The following is a 19,114-nucleotide window of genomic DNA, read 5'->3' as shown; positions in this document are numbered from 1 at the left end:
CGGTACTGGAGTAGGGTGCCATTGCCTTCTCCCATATACACACACACACACACACACTCACACACATACACACACACACACATATATATATTCTGCTATCCCATAAGTTTCATAAGCTTTCATTTCTCTCTGCCTTTCTGATTAGATGATTTCAAGTGACCTATATTCTAGTTCATTTATTCTTTTTTTGCTTTGTTTTGATGAACCTTCTGTTGAGCTCTCTATTGAATTATTCAATACAGCCATTGTATCCTTCAGGTATAAGTTTTAGGTTTTTTGTTTGTTTGTTTTGATGACTTCTGTTTCTTTGTTGAAATGATTGTTTCATTCATGCATTGTTTTCTTGCATTTAGTTGACTGTGTACCCTATCGCTCATTAAGTTTCTTTAAAAACATTATTCTGAGTTCTTTGTCAGTTCCACAGTCCCTCTTTTGGGTCAGCTATTGGTGCTTTTTTAGCCTCTTTTGGTGGCATCATGTTAACCTGATCTTTTTGTGATCCTTAATCTCATATGTTGATTTCTGTGCATTAGTGAAAGCAATCTCCTCTTCCAGAGTTTATAAGTATGCCTTGGCAGAGAGAGGACTTTATGAGTTGGCTCAGCCTGTGGTTCTAGATGGGCCATCTGGTGGGACCTTGTTTTGCCAAAAGTTTTCACTTTTGTCTCAGGTTCAAAGGATTTGTTAACAAAATAAGCCACTCATTCTATACAAATAAATAGTACAAATATTTATTACAGAATTACCTAGCTTACTTTTAATATACTAACATTAAAAGAAAAGAGAAATAGAAAGAGCAGAGGATACATCACCAAATTGGGTTTTGACCAACATCCAGACTTAAATAGCACTGGGAAATGCTGTGTCACAACATATCTAGAGTCCTAGTTGGGAAAAGGTCTCAGGCAGCGTGTCTGCTTTGAAGTGGGTGAGACTTCACAGATTGCAGTACCAGGTTCCCACTTATAATCCCAGGACACAAACTGATATCATCATCAATCTGTGACCAGATTTCAAGCCTGAAAGTTGCTCAGTCATGCCCAGCACTTTGCAACCCCATGGACTATACAGTCTGTGGAATTCTCCTGGCCAGAATACTGGAGTGGGTACCCACTCCCTTCTACGGGGGGTGTTCACAACCCAGGGATAGAACCCAGGTCTCCCCCATTGCTGGTAGATTCTTTACCAGCTGAGTCACCAGGGAAGCCCTGGTTTCATGTTAATGATGTTGGTTTTGTCATGGAAAACTTGGAATGTTGCTAAGCCTGGGGCTTGATTGGCCAAGCCCCCTCCAGGGGCTCAACAATCTCAAGATTCCTCCCGCATATTATCTATGGTGCTGCAAGTCTTGCACTCACAAAGGCAGTAACTCACAGTCAGGGCACTGCCCAGACAGGTTAGAAGCAAGGTCAGAGGCTTACTCTGCTTTGTCTCTGAAGCCTAAACAAGACTATTTAAGTTCCCTAACAGACCCCTGGGCCAGTGGGGTTTCCATTAGGGCATATCTTGGGCAATACTACTGCTCACGTTCTGAGATCAGAGTTGGGGGGCAGAGTGTTACCACTGACTAAGAACTGTTGGACAGGACTACTGGCTTGATTTCCTGCCTAACTGCAGTCTTAGGAGGTGGCCTTCAATTGCCTAGATTTTCTGGTAAGTCATACTAAATGGTTGGAACTTTTACTTTACTGAACAGCATGTGGCATTTCCCAGGAAGCACTTGTTGTAAAGTGCCAATGCAGGAGACGTAAGAGATGTAGGTTCCACCCTGGGTCAGGAAGGTCTCCTGGAGGAAGGCATGGCAACTCAGTCCAATATTCTTGCCTGGAAAATCCCATGGACAGAGGAACCTGAAAGAGTGCAATCCATTGGGTCACAAAGAATCAGACATGGCTGAAGCAAATTAATATGCATGTATGAGGCTATGAGTTAGCGTCTCTGCCTGCAGGCGGGTGGCAGGATGGGTCTCACAGCCAGCCTGGCTCATTGTTTGGAGATCTGAGTGTGGCAGAACTGCATATCAAGCTCCGTGGTCAAAAGGGGCCACCAACTTTACTCTGCAGAAGGTGGAACCATGGCAGCCTCTTGGCTCACAAGCCACTGAAAGGAAGCTGTAGGATGAACTATACAGTCTCCTGGGTGCTCTGAGTAGGTTTCATATTTAAGCAGGGCTACAGATTAACTTCCTTGCTGTAGAACAAGCTCCAAAACTGGAGAGGCTTATTATTTAGGGCTGAATTGTTGCAGGAAGGGAGACCCCTTCCAGGGCCCCAAACTGGGCTCTTGTTTAACACTCAGAAATGAATTGTCTGAGGAGACACATATGTTGACAAAGCAAGAAATTTTATTGGGAAAGGGCACCCAGAGGGAGAGCAGGAGAGTAAGGGAACCCAGGAGAACAACTCTGCCACATGGCTTGCAGTCTTGGGCTTTATGGTGATGGGATTAGTTTCCAGGGTGTCCTTAGCCAATCATTCTGACTCAGAGTCCTTCCTGGTGGTGCACGCCTTGGCCTTGTTCAGCCAAGATTGATGCCAGAGAGAAGGATTCTGGGAGGTGGTCGGAGAGGTGGTGTCTCCTTTTGACCTTTCCTGAACTCTTCTGATTGGGGAGACTTATTAGTTCCCTGTTCCTTACCAGGACTTCCTGTTGTAAAACAACTCATGTAAATGGTTAACTATGGTGCCTGGCCAGGGTGGGTGGTTTCAATCAGTGTGCTTCCCCTAACAATTCCCCCCTCAGAGACTTCATATTCAAGATACTTCTTGGGAATTGGGGTGGAGGTCTCTTTCTTCTGTAACATCTTCCTGCCGTGCAAGGGTGTATGCCTGCCTAGCAGAACAGAAGTCTCTCTCTACCTGATCTAAGTCAAGGTATTTTTTTTGTCTTGACTGAAACCAGCATTAGCTCTTGTAATAACAGCACTTTAGTTTGAAACTGTTGGCTCCTCTCAGAGATGAAATAGACAGGGGCCAAACAGGAGACCTAACAGGATAGTCATCACCGATCCCCAGAAACAGGAGGCAACATTTGGGGTGAGGGCTGCAGGGTTTGTGACTTTTTTTTTTTTTTTTGATTGGTTGGTGGTTAAGCATCAGAGCTGCGCTCCAGGAATCTTGTGTTTAGTCTGAAGTTACCATCCTCCACCTTGGTGGGGGCTCCAGTTTTCTAGAAGAACTCAAAGACATTGTTATGCATGTTTCTTTGAGTAGGAACCAGGACCCTGTCTCAAGGCTGTACCACCATTTGATTGTTTTTCTTCTGTTTCTGTATCCCCTCCCTTCCTTGATTAGCAATTGCTTGAATCTACCCTTTGGAACTCAGGGAAGGTCAAGGAGGCTGAAAGAAGCCTATATCCTACAGATAAGAAATGGAGAACACAGAACAGATCTGTACTCCAGAGCCCCACAGAGTCCTGCTCAGTTTTAATTTAGGGAACTGGGCAACTATGACTGTGATAACTTCCTGTCAAAATGGAGCATAGGACTGCCTCAACTTGGAGAACAGACACTGAATTGGAAGTATTCCAGAGTTCCAAGTCCTAGATCTGAGCCTTGTATGATTAAAATCTCAATCTCTTGATCTGCCATTTTGTTGTAACAGACCCATTTAGAAGTAGCTGGAGGAGGGATAACTGGAATTTTAATAGACAAAATAAATCTCATTTCTTTTTAGAAGAATAGGCCTGAAACCCAGTCTGGACCTGGCACTTTGAGGAAACTTGTAGCCAGGTAGCCAGTTGCCTAGTTTTATAAAAAGTAAGGTTGCCGTTACTAACTTCCAGCAGACATTGTTTTGAGAATGGCGGCATCTAAGCCTGACACAACTCAGAAAACTCAAGTGTTTAGCAATACGTCTAATCTGAAATTACACCCATAGTACCACCTTGTTATTTCCCAGGATGTCTGAACTATAGCTACTCTATTTTGACTTTTAATTGTAAAATTTTTCTTAATAGCCAAAGCAGATGTCACCATTAATGACATCAGTGTTTCTCTAGGAATGAGATGATGCAAGAATTGGGACTCATAAAATCTTCTCCTGAAAAGATCTAACTATCTGAAGGCCTATTCTGCCAGTTTTTCCCAGAGCACAGTGTGCCTCATTCCTGATTTTCACCCTGAACTCCTTTCAGGCGCGTTGAAAGTCAGCAGCTGCAGTGGCCATGATTTAATCTTTGTAGATGTAGATGGCAAGTGTCAGTTTTCAGAGCCCCTTTTTGCTCATGAACTTGACCATGATTTTGAGGGGGACATTTCATGACCGTTTTATTCCATGGTGCTGAGAATGTCCATTCTCAGGTTTGGCAAAGATTTTGTTGATAGCCCACTCAATGTGCTGTTACTGGACTAGGCCATAAAACTATCCAAAATTTTCTGGACCACCTGTCTTACTAGCCTCTTGGTCCAGGAAAATATTCCCTCTTGCTGTTTCTTCCCATATCTAGAGTTACACTGTTATGATCATTGATCTCATATGAAACTATATATTATTTTATTAGAGGCCTCAGTCACACGTTTGTCAGCGTAAGAAACAGCAATTTTGTAAAACAGGTGAAATACAAATAACATAGCCAGCAGTATTAGTAAAATCACAAGTAAGACTTAAGAGCTTCCATTAGATGTAGCCCAGTATATGTCAGGTCACCTGACTTAGTCTACTCTGTAGAATCTTTATCTTCCAGGGAAATTATATATTGGCACCATCATCTATAAGGCACATAGCCCAGTTTTCTAGTGTAACTAGGCTGATTATCCTTAGTATGATTTAATCGTTTCCAACACAGAGGAAACTTTAAATTACCATAGCCTGGTGTTATCTATTTAAATTCATCCCATAATTGTGGGAGATTTTTTTCTCCTTTGCTGAAACTCTGATTGAACTTGAGTAATAGAAGAAAGCTCAAATGTATGGCCAGAGTCAGAGCAGGCATTATTAATTGGCCTGGTGAAGGGATCCCATCTAGTATTATCACAGTGACCTGAATATGACTATAAATTTTTTTTTTTTTAAGTAAATTTCCTCAGGGCCAACCAGTTAAAGCCTTATAGTAGAGAAATTTACCAAGGTAACCCAGAACTAGACACAGGTAATAGGCCACAAACCCAACAACTGAATTGATTTCTAAAACTAGCATAGGATCTGGCCTATGATAGAAAAGCATTTGGTTTACATGCAAAGGTCTAAAAAGTCAAGAAAACATTATAAATGATAATATGAATCAGGTCCAGCATCTTGGGCAAGCTGTCTACCTCTGATGTAATTGTCTTCTTATCCTGGTGTAGTGTAGTTTCTCCTCTGTTTGAGCATCATTTTAAGGTGAAATCAGGTCATCTGTCTTCTCTATAGACCAATCCAGTGTAGGGGTCTTTGGAAGTGGGAATTAATCTAAGAGTTAATTTCCCTTCAATTTCATTGTGCATGTGCTGGTTAAGAGTACCTGATTAAAAAAAGTCCTTCCATCCAGGTTGGAGACAGACCCTTAAATTATGTCTTTTTCCAGTCCTGTTTGCAGGTCATGAGGCATCTGATCTTCATCCAAATATAGATTACTGATTTAAACTTCAGAAACAAACTTAGGGTGCTCTTTAAAAATTCAATTAAATTTTACATTAATATAACATAAAAGCAAAGAACTACCCAAGAAATGAGTCTTACTACATACAGACCTCCATTAGCAAACTAGGATTTAACATTTATTGAAACATCTTTTTCTCCCTAAAATTACCCTCATTTTTATCAAATATAACCAAATTAAGGCTAGCTTGTTTGCAAAATAGGTCTGTTCTAACTAATTTTGGTCTCATGATTTATATAACCATAATTGATCATAGACTTTTTATTTTGCTGAGACATTTATAGAGTCTCAGACTGAACATTTAAAAATAAACCAGGGCTGGGAAACTCACGTCAAAGGCTTATCACAGATTTTGCCTAACAAATCTAGGTGAATTCTTCCCTTTGTAAGGTCTTAAAAATTCCTTGAGACTTTTGTACCTGTTAGTGAGATAACCTTCCTAACTCATTTGATAAACTTACTGGAAACCTAAGAGTTTCAAATCTCTGGAGGAGTCAGATAGAGAGAAAATATAATTGTTTTGTTTATAATGTATAATTTTACCAAACTGTTATCATAATTAGTTTGAGAGGAAGGTTTTTTTCTACTCCCAGAAAACACAAGATTCAAACCTGTAATTTTTCAGATAAAACCATAAAAGTTATAAGCATATTTGCTGGTTCATTCAGTCCTTTGTTAACTTGAAGTCATCAGGTTTTTCATTAGAATACCAGGACATATCAGAATGTTAAGAGCTCCATATAATTTCTAGAATACCTATAGTACTAATATTTACAATACATTATAACATGAGAGGATTTATTACTCATTTGATAATATTTTTCATGTAATTTAGCCAACCAAATAAACACAGTTTAATATCTTTCTTTGGGATGTTTCAGGAGCCCTCTGAAGCACCCCAAAGTTAGCTAGAGGTCAAAGGAACTTCAAAAGAATTCAATTTAGGAAGTTTTATCAAAAAAATCAATTAAAAGGGTCTAGAACATTTGGTCATATTTAGTCAACGTTGATGGGTGTATCATAGCTTGTTGATATGTCATGATGGGCATATATACCCAGGCTCAAGATCTAGTGAAAGTCGACTCTGCCCTCTTGATCCTAACCAGTTTTCTTATGACTGTGTCATTCCTAACAAAATCTATGTCTCTAACTAATTGTAATCCAATTAAAAAAAATCCTGATCATGTATAACTCTTTTTAGTATTTTTTATACCAATTTTTTTTTTTTACTGAAAGCACACTTTCTACTTTCTTTTAGCAACCAAGAACTAACTTTTATATTAGCATTTTATAGATTTGTGAGCATAAATACCAGTGATAATTTCTAAAGCCCTTGCTTTCTTAAAACATTTTAGGATGGCACCAAACATTATTCATTTATAGTCCCAAATCTCTTTAGTTTTTCTGTAAGAGGAAATCAGTGTTTAGTAATAAATGTTTCAAAATCTTATTTTATTTGGAAATGACCTAATTATTCAATAGACTTCCAATACTTAGTTTAGCACAACCCTTAGAAATTCAAGTTACGCCAATCTGGAGAGACTATTTTAGATAGATATTCCTAAAGCATAACTATTTTTAATAGAGCTTATCTAAAAGCTCGTATCTCATTTACTTTTTTTTTTTTAGAAGTTTCTTCACTCGAGGTAATGTCCTTGTTGACAAGCTTGTAACAGATATGATAATATTTACCTTATATTAAACCTAGGTACAATGAAAATATTCTACTTAATATCAATTACTCTAAGACATGTCTATATTAGATAGGTCAACAAACATTAATATCAGGTATTTAATACTGAATATTTACCAGTTCACATGAACCTGGGATTTATTAATTTAGAATTATTTGATTCATAAGTGCTTACCTTTTTTAAGCCAATTAAATAGGGCTCATTTAAAAATTAACCTCAAAAATATTACCTAGAGACAAAGACACACCAAGACATATTTAGACAGACACAGTGCAAGATCTAGCTTCATTTTCTAAGTTTAGTCATGAATTAGATATTATAATATAAAATTTACTACTTTATAAAAACCAGTTGGAATAAATAAAATTTTTAAAGGCTTTTTCCCATTTTCCCCTCCGTCTCAGGAGTTAGAGATGGTTTAGATAAGTGTTCCTGAGAGCCCTGGTCTCAAGGCACAGGGAAAGAAAATCAAGTTCTAGCAAAATGGCAGCTGGTCTAAACCAAATGGTGGCCAGACAAAGCAAAATGGCCATCAAAAACCACAACACAGAACACAGAGTTAAAATACACACATATAACCTGGCAGTCTTCATCAGACACTCCCTTAAATACAAGAATACAGTCTGTCAGAAAACCTCCTATAGAGATACAGAACTTCAGATCCAAGTACTAACAGAGTAAAGGAAAATATCTCAGATCTTGAAAGATTTCAAAGGGAGGAAAGGGAGCCAGGTTGAAAGAAGAAGGGGGAGGAGGCGGGAGAGGGGGGCAAAAGGGGTGGTCTTACAGACATCTCCTGCTACCTGCAGATACCCAGGCGTCATGGGACTTTACCCTGGGCCTCCAGAGAAGGGAGGACTGGAATTCGGCCCTACCAGAAATCAGACCACACCAGAACCAGAATTCCAGTTCTCTGCCAAGAGGAGGTGATCAGTCTCCAATCCTCAGCTCAGGCCAAGGCCCTTTGACTAGATTCCTGCATCTAGGACCGGGGGACTAGAAAAACTGGGAAGGATAGGAAAGGTTAAGGAGAGGAAAGAGAGAGGGAAGGGAAGAGAGGTCAATAAAGTTTCTTGTTTCTTACCAGTCTGGCCAGTTGTCCGCATAAGGAGGAGACCAGGGACTAAAGGGTCCCAGTTGCGGCTGCTGGGTCTGGTCCATTGGCAGGCAAGTTGGCCCCTGAGTACCCTGAGTGGTCAGGATGTCAGTCTCAGCAAAGAAGAGTCCCCGCCAGAGTCGCGATTTGCTGCAGGAAGGGGGGCTACTTCCAGGGGCCCAAACTGAGCTCTTGTCTAACACTCAGAAATGAATTTTCCGAGGATACACATGTGCTGACAAAGCAAGAGATTTTATTGGGAAAGGGCACCCAGGCAGAGAGCAGGAGGGTAAGGGAACCCAGGAGAACAGCTCTGCCACATGGCTTGCAGTCTCAGTTTTATGGTGATGGGATTAGTTTCCAGGTTGTCCTTAGCCAATCATTCTAACTCAGAGTCCTTCCTGGCAGTGCACGCCTTGGCCTTGTTCGGCCAAGATCGATGCCAGAGAGAAGGATTCTGGGAGGTGGTCAGACAGGTGGTGTCTCCTTTTGACCTTTCCCAAACTCTTCTGGTTGGTGGAGACTTATTAGTTCCCTATTCCTTACCAGGACCTCCTGTCGTAAAACAACTCATGTAAATGGTTAGTATGGTGCCTGGCCAAGGTGTGTGTGTCCCCTAACAGAATCAGGCAGAATCATAGCCTGAGCTCCCTGGACAGACAGTCACTGGCTTGACTCTAAAATGGTTGGTCAGTCAGCTCAAGTGCTGGTGGGCTCTACAGCTTCCCAGGTGCTCTGGCCAGGTTTCCTGGCCAGGTGGGGCTGGGGGTGGCATTCTGCATGGGCAGGGCTGTGAATCTGCCTTCCAATGTGGGCATGGCATCCGAATAGGCTCTAAGGCTGCAAAGATTCATTGTTTGGTGCCTTAAATCAGACAGAACTGAGAATCAAGTTACCTGGCAAGACAGGTCACCATCGTGGCTTTTCCTCTGGGCAGAGTCACTGGCCAGGCTCTCGGTTTGAGGGTGCTGATCTCTTCAGCTTGCCAAGTGTGCACACCAGGCTTCTTGGTCCGGTGTGGCCAGGAGGATACACTCAGCAGTAGGCAGGGCTATGAATTAGTTTCCCTTCTGGGGGCGGGGGTGGGGGGGGGGGAGCGGTGCAGTGGTGCGGGTGGCATACCAGGCTCCAAAGCCAGAAGACTTGCCACTTGAAGTCCAAAATGAGGCAGAACTGGGCACAGAGCTCCTTGGTCAACCAGAGCCAATGTCTTAGATATGCAGATGAACAAGTTCACTGGCTGAGATTTATACTTGGGCACCATTGTGACTAGGAACCCAGTTTGCCAAGATGAGAGCTCTGGTTGCTGTAATCCCCTCTTCACATCTCTTGTCAGTCTCATCTATGGAAGTCCAGCCCTGCAGATTTGCCCCCAGAACCCCCATGAGGTGAGATCAGATGGGCCTCCCAGGAAGCGACTCATAATACACAGTGCTGGGGGAGCCGAACGTCGACCTTGGGCTTTCTTTTTTAACTTTTTTTTTTTTTTAATTGTTTTATTGCAGAATAATTGCTTTACAATATTGTGGTGGTTTCTGCCACCAATCAATGTCGCTGGTGGCTCAGATGGTAAAGAATCCTCCCGCAACTCAGGAGACCTGGGTTCAATCACTGGGAGGGGAAGGTCTCCTGGAAAAGGGAATGGCAACCCACTCCAGTATTCTTGCATGGAGAATGCCATGGACAGAGGAGCCTAGCGGGCTATAGTCCATGGGGTCGCAAAGAGTCAGACACAACTAAGCAACTAATACTACACTATGTACTATATGTATCACCTCCCTCTTGAACTGCGCCCCCACCTCCCACTCCAGCCCACCCCTTAGGGTTGTTAAAGAGCTCCAGATTGAGCTCCCTCTGTCATACAGCAAATTCCCACTGGTTATCTATCTTACATATGGTATATGTGTATACCATAGTATATATGTTACATAGTGTATATGTTTCCCTGCTATTACCTCAATCGTCCCAGCCTCTCCCGTCCATACTGTGTCCACAAGTCTGTTCTCTATGTCAGTGTCTCCATTGCTGCCCTGCAAATAGGTTTAACTTTTAATTGAAGTAACTTTGATTTATAACATGTTTCACATGCTTCCATTATATTTCTACTTCTTTAAACCCTACAATGTACTTACAACCAGAAATGTAAATATATCCCATTCATCACCACACGAGCATGCACGCTAAGTTGCTTCAGCAGTGTCTGACTCTTTACGACCCCATGGATTGCAGCCCACCGGGCTCTGTACATGGAATTCCCCGGGCAAGAGTACTGGAGTGGGTTGCCGTGACCTCCTCCAGGGGATCTTCCTGATCCAGGTATCAAACCTGAGTCTCTTATGTCTCCTGAATTGGCAGGCAGGTTCTTTACCACTAGTGCCACCTGGGAAGCCCTAGGTTAACTATTATGCCATCTTCTCTGCTCCTTCACCTCTGGTAGCCACTACTCTAGTCTGTCTATATGTGTTTTTCTTTTCTTTATTTATTTCTTTTTTTTTTTGGTTTGTTCATTTTGTTTTGTTTATTAGTTTTTTGTATTCCACATATTAGTGAAATCTTGCCCCAGATATGCCCCATATATGAGTGAAAATTTGTCTTTCTCCATCTTGGCAAGATTTCAATGTATCTCTAGCTGAATATGGTTACATGGTGTGTGTAACCTCTCATCTTTTTTGTCCATCTATTGATAGGCCTTAGGTTGAGTCCATATCTTGGGACTTGTAAATATGCTCATGAGGAACATGGGTTAACAATTGAAATATGTAAAAGGAACATTATAACTCAGTTGTTTTTACTGCTTAGTCGCTCAGTCATGTCTGACTCTTTGCGACACCAGGGACTGTAGCACATCAGGCCTCCCTGTCCTTCTCCAGTTCCTGGACTTTGCTCAAACTCATATCTACTGAGTTGATGACTCCATACAAACATATCGTCCTCTGTTGTCCCCTTCTCCTACCGCTTTCAGTCTTTCCCAGAAACCAGGTCTTTTTCCAATGATTTGGCTCTTCACAACAGGTGGCCAAAGTATTGGTACTTCAGCTCCAGTATAAGTCCTTCCAATGAATATTCAGAACTGATTTCCTTTAGAATTGCCTGGTTGGATCTCCTTGCAGTCCAAGGGACTCTCAAGAGTCTTCTCCAACACCACAGTTCAAAAGCATCAATTCTTCAGTGCTCAGCCTTCTTTATGGTCCAAATCTTACATCCATACGTCACTACTGGAAAAAACATAGCTTTGACTAGATGGACCTTTGTTGGCAAAGCAATGTCTGTACTGTTTAATAGGCTGTCTAGGTTTGTCATAGTTTATCTTCCAAGGAGCAAGCATCTTTTAATTTCATGGCTGCAGTAAGCATCTGTAGGATTTTGGAGCCCCCAAAAATAAAGTCTCTCACTGTTTCCTTTGTTTCCCCATCTATTTGTCATAAAGTGATGGGACTGGATGCCATGATCTTTGTTTTTTGAATGTTCAGCTTTAAGCCAGCTTTTCAATCTCCTCTTTCTCTTTCATCAAGGAGCTCTTTAGTTCCTCTTTACTTTCTGCCATAAGGGTGGTGTCATCTGCCTATCTGAGGTTATTGATATTTCTCCCAGCAATCTTGATTCTAGTTTGTGCTTCATCCTGGCATTTCACATGATGTTCTCTGCATATAAGTTAAAAAAGCAGGGTGACAATATACAGCCTTGATGTACTCATTTCCCAATTTGGAACCAGTCAATTGTTCTATCTCTGGTTCTAACTGCTGCTTACAAGTTTTGCAGGAGGCAGGTAAGGTGGTCTGATATTCCCGTGTCTTAAAGAATTTTCCACAGATTATTGTGATCCACACTGTCAAAGGCTTTGATGTAGTCAATTAAGCAGAAGCAGATGTTTTTCTGGAATTCTCTTACTTTCTCTATGATCCAGTGGATGTTGGTAATTTGATCTCTGGTTCCTCTGCCTTTTCTAAAACCAGCTTGTACATCTGGACATTCTCAGTTCACATACTGTTGAAGCCTAGCTTGGAGGATTTTGAGCATGACTTTGTCAGCATGTGAAATGAGTGCAATCGTGTGGTAGTTTGAACATTCTTTGGCATTGTCCTTCTTTGGGATTGGAATTAAAATTGACCTTTTCTAGTCCTGTGGCCTAGAAAAGGCTGTTTTTCCAAATTTGCTGGCATATTGAGTGCAGTATTTTCACAGCATCATCTTCCAGGATTTGAAATAGCTCAACTGGAATTATATTACTTCCAGTAGCTTTGTTTATAATGATGTTTCCTAAGGCTCACTTGCCTTCACACTCAAGGATATCTGACTCTAGGCGAGTGATCACACCACCATGGTTTTCTGGGTCATTAGGATCTTTTTTGTATAGTTCTTCTGTGTAGTCTTGCCAGCTTTTCATATCTTTTGCTTCTTTTTGGTCCATACCATTTCTGTCTTTTATTGTGCCCATCTTTGTTATAAAGAAACATTATAAAGAAACATTATAATGGTTATAAAGTTATAACTGTTATAAAGTTATAAAGAAACATTATAACTCAGTATAAACAAATATTATAACTCAGTAGCCAAAACCAAACAATCCAATTAAAAATTGAATAGTTGCTCTGAATAGACTTTTTCCCAAAGACATACAGAAGTTCATCAGGTACATGAAAAGATGCTTAACATCAATAATCATCAGGAAAATGTAAATAAATTGCAAATATTCTTCAGCCTCCCCACTGAGTTTGAGGGTTTCATCAGATCAGATCAGGTCAGATCAGTCGCTCAGTCGTGTCCGACTCTTTGCGACCCCATGAATCGCAGGTTTCATAGTGCTGTCTTTTCTGTAAATGGTTGCTAGCCACCTTTCTTTTTAGGGAAATTGAAGTCAGGAACATCCTTAGTCACTACCTTGATGATGTCACTCAGACTTAGATTTTCTCTTGCTATTTCATGTAAGCCTTCTGCACATCTCTTTCACTGTTGTCAGTATTATTTTGGATGCAATCACTACTTGTTGTCTAGTCATTAAGTCATATCCAACACTTTGCAACACCATGGACTGACTAGCCTTCCCAGGCAAGAATACTGGAATGGGTTGCCATTTCATTCTCCACAGGACCTTGCTGACCCCAGGATTGAGCCTGTATCTTCTGCATTGGCAGCCACTGGGGAAGCCCCAGTCAACACTAGTGTACTATTTTATCTTGATCTTAGAACTATACCCTCTTTGCCATCTTCAGAGATCTCTGAAGTTCAAGGCAGCATGAATTGTTATCTCTACTTGCTGCCTCTGTATTTTAAGCTGTACCTCCTGGTCTGTACAATCGCCAATTACAAATACCTCAGGTAAATCTAGGGAGCCCCGTAACTTGGAGCATCTAAAATCATCCCTCTCAGGCTTTTTTAGGACAGTAATCACTGATTCCTCAGAGATTCCCCCATACCCTTACCAGTGAAGAGAATGTCATTGATGCCCTCCACAAGCAACAGGTTGGTTTCAATAGTAAACTCCTTGCTGTTTACTTACATAATTTGTTTTGAAAGTTTATAAGTAGGCTTTGAAATTTTAATCCCTCAACACTGGACATTAACGTCTAGTGTATTCCTCATAAATCCTAGTGATAGATATTTGACCCATCTGTATTAATAGGATTAGTTAGTTAATCTTTTAATTGCATGTCAAACAAAAATTGGAAGCATCAGAACTCACCCAAGTATCCCAAGTTCTTGACCCCAAGTTAATATATGATCATGATAAAAGTTTGGGGTTGCATTCAAAACACAATTGAATAGTGTAATCAGTTTTTAATATCCTAAATCTCTTACTGCTAGATGAAAGTTTTCTCCAAACTATATTCTGAACTGTGCTAACATTGTTCTAAAGCTTTTAATAATTTCTGTTTTTAATATAAATTTATTTATTTTAATTAGAGGTTAATTACTTTACAATATTGTATTGGTTTTGCCATACATCAACATGAATCTGCCACAGGTATACACGTGTTCCCCATCCCGAACCCCTGTCCCTCCTCCCTCCCCCTTAATTTCTTTTTGGAAAGTATTCTTTAAAAAACCTCATGAGAACTATAAAATATTTCATTATTCTGGTGTTACATGGCACTTTTTAAAGTGTAATAATATCATGGTCTCTCTCCCTTCCCCTTATTTCTTTCTCTCCCCAATTTATACCTTAGTATGACTCATCACATGCATAAATGAGCCTCTGGATTTATAAAAGGTGGGAATCTCTGCTATAAAATGAGCTGTTTTGGTATCTGAAGGAAAATCACCTGGGAAGTAAGATGAATGCTTATTATGGGGAAGAAAAAATAGAAATGCAAGAGTGTCTGAATTATTTGAATTCTCAATTATACACGTATATGGTGGTGATGAAGGACTCTGAGAATTAGCAATGTCTAGGGACATTTGTGTTACCAAACAGTTGGAGGCCTATAATTGAAGGATGTCTCTATCAAACAAGGTCAAAATTGTTCTATTTGGAGATGAAAAGGCTGTGCTGTTAATTTGAATTTTATCTTTTTTTCAAGCTGAATGGAAAAAAATAATTGGAAATAGTTCAGAAAATAATGTAACAGTAGAAAACTTTTTTGAGAATAATCACATGCAAATTAAGTGGTTGGGACACACAATGACAGAAACCATTTGAGTTTTGGCACATGTTAATTTGGTTTCTGAGGTCAAATTCCTAACATTTACTCATGCTGTATTAGATTGATGACTATGTGATAATATCTCAGATATATGCTTCCTATCTTGTTTCATGACTATGTGACAGGCATTGTGCTAGTGATTTTAGGGAACACAAAAGAACGATATAAATGCATATATGTAAGTTTGTTGTTTCTTAGAGGAGGTGAGGCATGCAATGTCTAAATCCAGTGTCTTCTACTAAAAATCACTATCCTTGTAAAATTTGTAATTTTCTTTAGTAAAGTCAGAAAATTAAGAAATTATTGGAATGCTGACTTGTTTTATAAGATATTAATAAGATTGTCATTTAATGAGAACTGCTTACATTCCAAGAATTATAACAATGGTTTATGTATATATATATACATATCTGTATTTCACACAATTTTATGCAGAAAGTACTATTTTCATTTTCATTCCATAGATGAGAATATCCTTTGTAAAAATGTTAAGTATATGTGCTACGTAGCTTCAATCATGTCTGGCTCTGCGACCCTATGGACCATAGCACTACAGGTTCCTTTGTCCATGAGATTTTCCAGACGAGAATACTGCAGTGGGCTGCCATTTCCTCCTCTAAGGGATCTTCCCGACCCAAGGATGGAACCCACGTTTCTTAAGTCTCTGGCATTGACCAGTACATTCTTTACCACTAAGCGCCATCTTGAAGAGATCTCTTCAAGAAAATCAGAGACACCCAAGGGGACATTTCATGCAAAGATGGGCACAATAAAAGACAGAAATGGTATGGACCTAACAGAAGATATTAGGAAGAGGTGGCAAGAATACAGAGAACTGTACAAAAAGATTTTCATGCCCCAGATAACCACAGTGGTGTGATCACTCACCTAGAGCCAGACATCCTGGAATGTGAAGTCAAGTGGGCCTTAGGAAGCATCACTATGAACAAAGCTACTAGACATGATGGAATTCCAGTTGAGCTATTTCAAATCCTAAAAGATGATGCTGTGAAAATGCTTCACTCAATATGCAAGCAAATTTGGAAAACTCAGCAGTGGCCACAGAACTTGAAAAGGTCAGTTTTCATTCCAATCCCAAAGAAGGGAAATGCTAAAGAATGTTCAGACTACTGCACAATTGCACTCATTTCACATGCTAGCAAAGTCATGCTGAAAATCCTCCAAGCTAGGCTTCAGCAGTATGTGAACTGAGAACGTCCAGATGTACAAACTGGTTTTAGAAAAGGCAGAGGAACCAGAGATGATATTGCCAACATCCGTTGGATCATAGAAAAAGTAAGAGAATTCCAGAAAAACATCTACTTCTGCTTTATTGCCTATGTCAAAGCCTGTTATCCACACAGCAAACTGTGGAAAATTCTTCAAGAGATGGGAATACCAGACCACCTACCTGCCTCCTGAGAAATCTGTATGCAGGTCAAGAAGTAACAGTTAGAATTGGACATGGAACAACAGACTGGTTCCAAATTGTGAAAGCAGTATTTCAAGGCTGTATATTATCACCATGCTTATTTAACTTATATGCAGAGTACATCATGCGAAATGCTGGGCAGAATGAAGCACAAGCTCTGGGAGTTGGTGATGGACAGAGAAGACTGGCGTGCTGCAGTCCATGGGGTTGCAAAGAGTTGGACTTGACTGAGCAACTGAACTGAACTGAGCTGAACTGGGACCACCTGGGATGCTCTGTTGAAGTATATGGCCAAGTGTAATCAGTTGTTGACTGAAATCTATCAGACTTTGTATTAAGAAGGCTAGCAATAGCCCCTGTCATCAATAACCCTTCTAAGTTTCAGTGACTTGATACAGTCAAGTATCAAGTATCTTTTATTTAAGGTCCCACATGAATTCACTGTTAGGGGGCAGACTTTATGATTCAGAAACCCAACTCTTCCATTTCATGACTCTGTCTTCCATGCCTGTGAGGCCTTCAAAATGTCCTCCAGTCAGTGGCAGAAAGGAAAAGATGAATGGACATGTCAAACCCACTTTTAGAAATCCCAACTAGAAAATCAGCCACAATTCTTTAAATTTTTTCTATGAAATTTATAATAAATGAATTTATAAATTTATAAAAAATGAAACTTATAATAGAGCCAGCCATACCCAGCTGTGCTGTGCAGTGAAGTGTGAAAGATGTTCAGTTGTATACAACTTTTTGCAAACACATAGACTATAAAATCCGTGGTATCCTTTGCCTTCTCCAGAGGATCTTCACAACCCAGTGATCAAACCCAGGTCTCCTTCATTGCAGGCAGATTCTATACCAGTTGAGCCACCAGCAAAACCCAAGAATACTGGAGTGGGTAGCCTATCCCTTCTCCAGTAGATCTTCCCAACCCAGAAATCAAACCAGGATCTCCTGCATTGCAGGTGGATTCTCTACCAGCTGAGCTGTTGTGCAGAGGGACATCCAAATATAGTCACATCCAGGAATGACCCCACGCTGGAGCAGACAGTGCTGTTTTGGGACTGACAGAGTCATCTTCAGGCTTCCCAGGTGGCACAAGTGGTAAGGAATCCACCTGACAATGTAGAAGATGCAGGAGATGCAGGTCCAATCCCTGGGTCGGGAAGATCCCCTGGAGGAGGAAGTAGAAACACACTGCAGTATTCTTGCCTGTGAAATCTCATGGACAGAGGAGCCTGGAGGGCTACAGACCATGGGGCCACAGAGTCAGACAGGACTGAACACATACACAGAGTCATCTCAATGAGATTGCTAATGTCATGTTAATTTTGCATTTCTAAAGTGTTGCCAATAAATAACTGAAAGTGCTGTTTTTAACTTTCTGTTTAACTGTCTTACTCAGTATGAAATTTTTACCTTACAGATACTTGATTGCAATTCATTAACTGCACACTGTGGCATGAGAGAGAAAAGGCTCAGGAGCAACATCCATTTAACTTCATCATCAAGAACAGTCACAAGACCATTTATAACTTCTGCTACTGAGATATTACTTGCTAATAGTTTTCTGGAATCATACCAATGTCAGCCTCTAGAATTAAAATGTAAATACACTTTCTCATCCTTTGAATTTGCCCTAATAGACAAAAATAGCTGGCTTGCTTTTGTGATCCAATGCATCATTTTCCATGTGTCTTCAATCATTTAAAATTCTATTATATATCATCAATGATTTCAAAACTCCGAAGTCCTTATTTTTTCTTTCACTTGTTATTTTACATTAGCAAGTTAAATTAACTTAGAAGTTTTATTTCTACTAATGTTTGCAAAGTGTGAGCTACTTTATTCCTTTAAAAAATACATGTTTAAATACTAGATCATGTTTTAAATTAATTACGTATGTTCATGGGGTCACTAGAGTCGGACAGGACTGAGCGACTTCACTTTCACTTTTCACTTTCATGCATTGGAGAAGGAAATGGCAACCCACTCCAGTGTTCTTGCCTGGAGAATCCCAGGGACGGGGAAGCCTGGTGGGCTGCCGTCTATGGGGTCACACAGAATTGGACACTACTGAAGCAACTTAGCAGCAGCAGCAGTATGTAATTTATATAATGTGTAATTATTATGTAATTATACAGAGAAAATATAAAAATATACAAGTCTAAGGATCATCCTCTAAAATCATGTTGTATAAAGTATATATTCCTTTAACACCTAATCAATGAGTTCAGTTCAGTTCAGTCGCTCAGTTGTGTCCGACTCTTTGCAACCCTATATATCACAGCACGCCAGGCCTCCCTGCCCATCACTAACTCCCGGAGTTCACTCAAACTCATGTCCATTGAGTCAGTGATGCTATCCAGCCATCTCATCCTCTGTCGTCCCCTTCTCCTCCTGACCCCAATTCCTCCCAGCATCAGAGTCTTTTCCAATGAGTCAACTCTTTTCATGAGGTGGCCAAAGTCCTGGAGCTTCAGCTTTAGCATCATTCTTTCCAAAGAACACCCAGGACTGATCTCCTTTAGAATGGACTGTTTGGATCTCCTTGCAGTCCAAGGGACTCTCAGGAGTCTTCTCCAACACCACAGTTCAAAAGCATCAATTCTTCGCGCTCAGCTTTCATCACAGTCCAACTCTGTATTTTCCCACAAACCCAACTTAAGAGAGAAT

General features: G+C 40.4%; 1 long non-coding RNA gene across 1 annotated transcript; it reads left to right on the top strand.

Annotated features, from left to right (window-relative positions):
- Positions 1-326: 326 nt before the first annotated feature.
- Positions 327-18,116, top strand: LOC147366553 (uncharacterized). The gene is made up of 2 exons (XR_015168823.1): positions 327-1,653; positions 17,865-18,116. It is a non-coding gene; the product is annotated as an uncharacterized LOC147366553 (long non-coding RNA).
- Positions 18,117-19,114: the final 998 nt, after the last annotated feature.

Source organism: Bos grunniens, chromosome 8 (genome assembly GCF_055505025.1).
Source record: "Bos grunniens cultivar Pamir isolate PY7600 chromosome 8, Bosgru_T2T1.0, whole genome shotgun sequence".
NCBI classification, from domain to species: Eukaryota; Metazoa; Chordata; class Mammalia; order Artiodactyla; family Bovidae; genus Bos; species Bos grunniens.
This window is presented reverse-complemented; position numbering and strand designations above follow the sequence as displayed.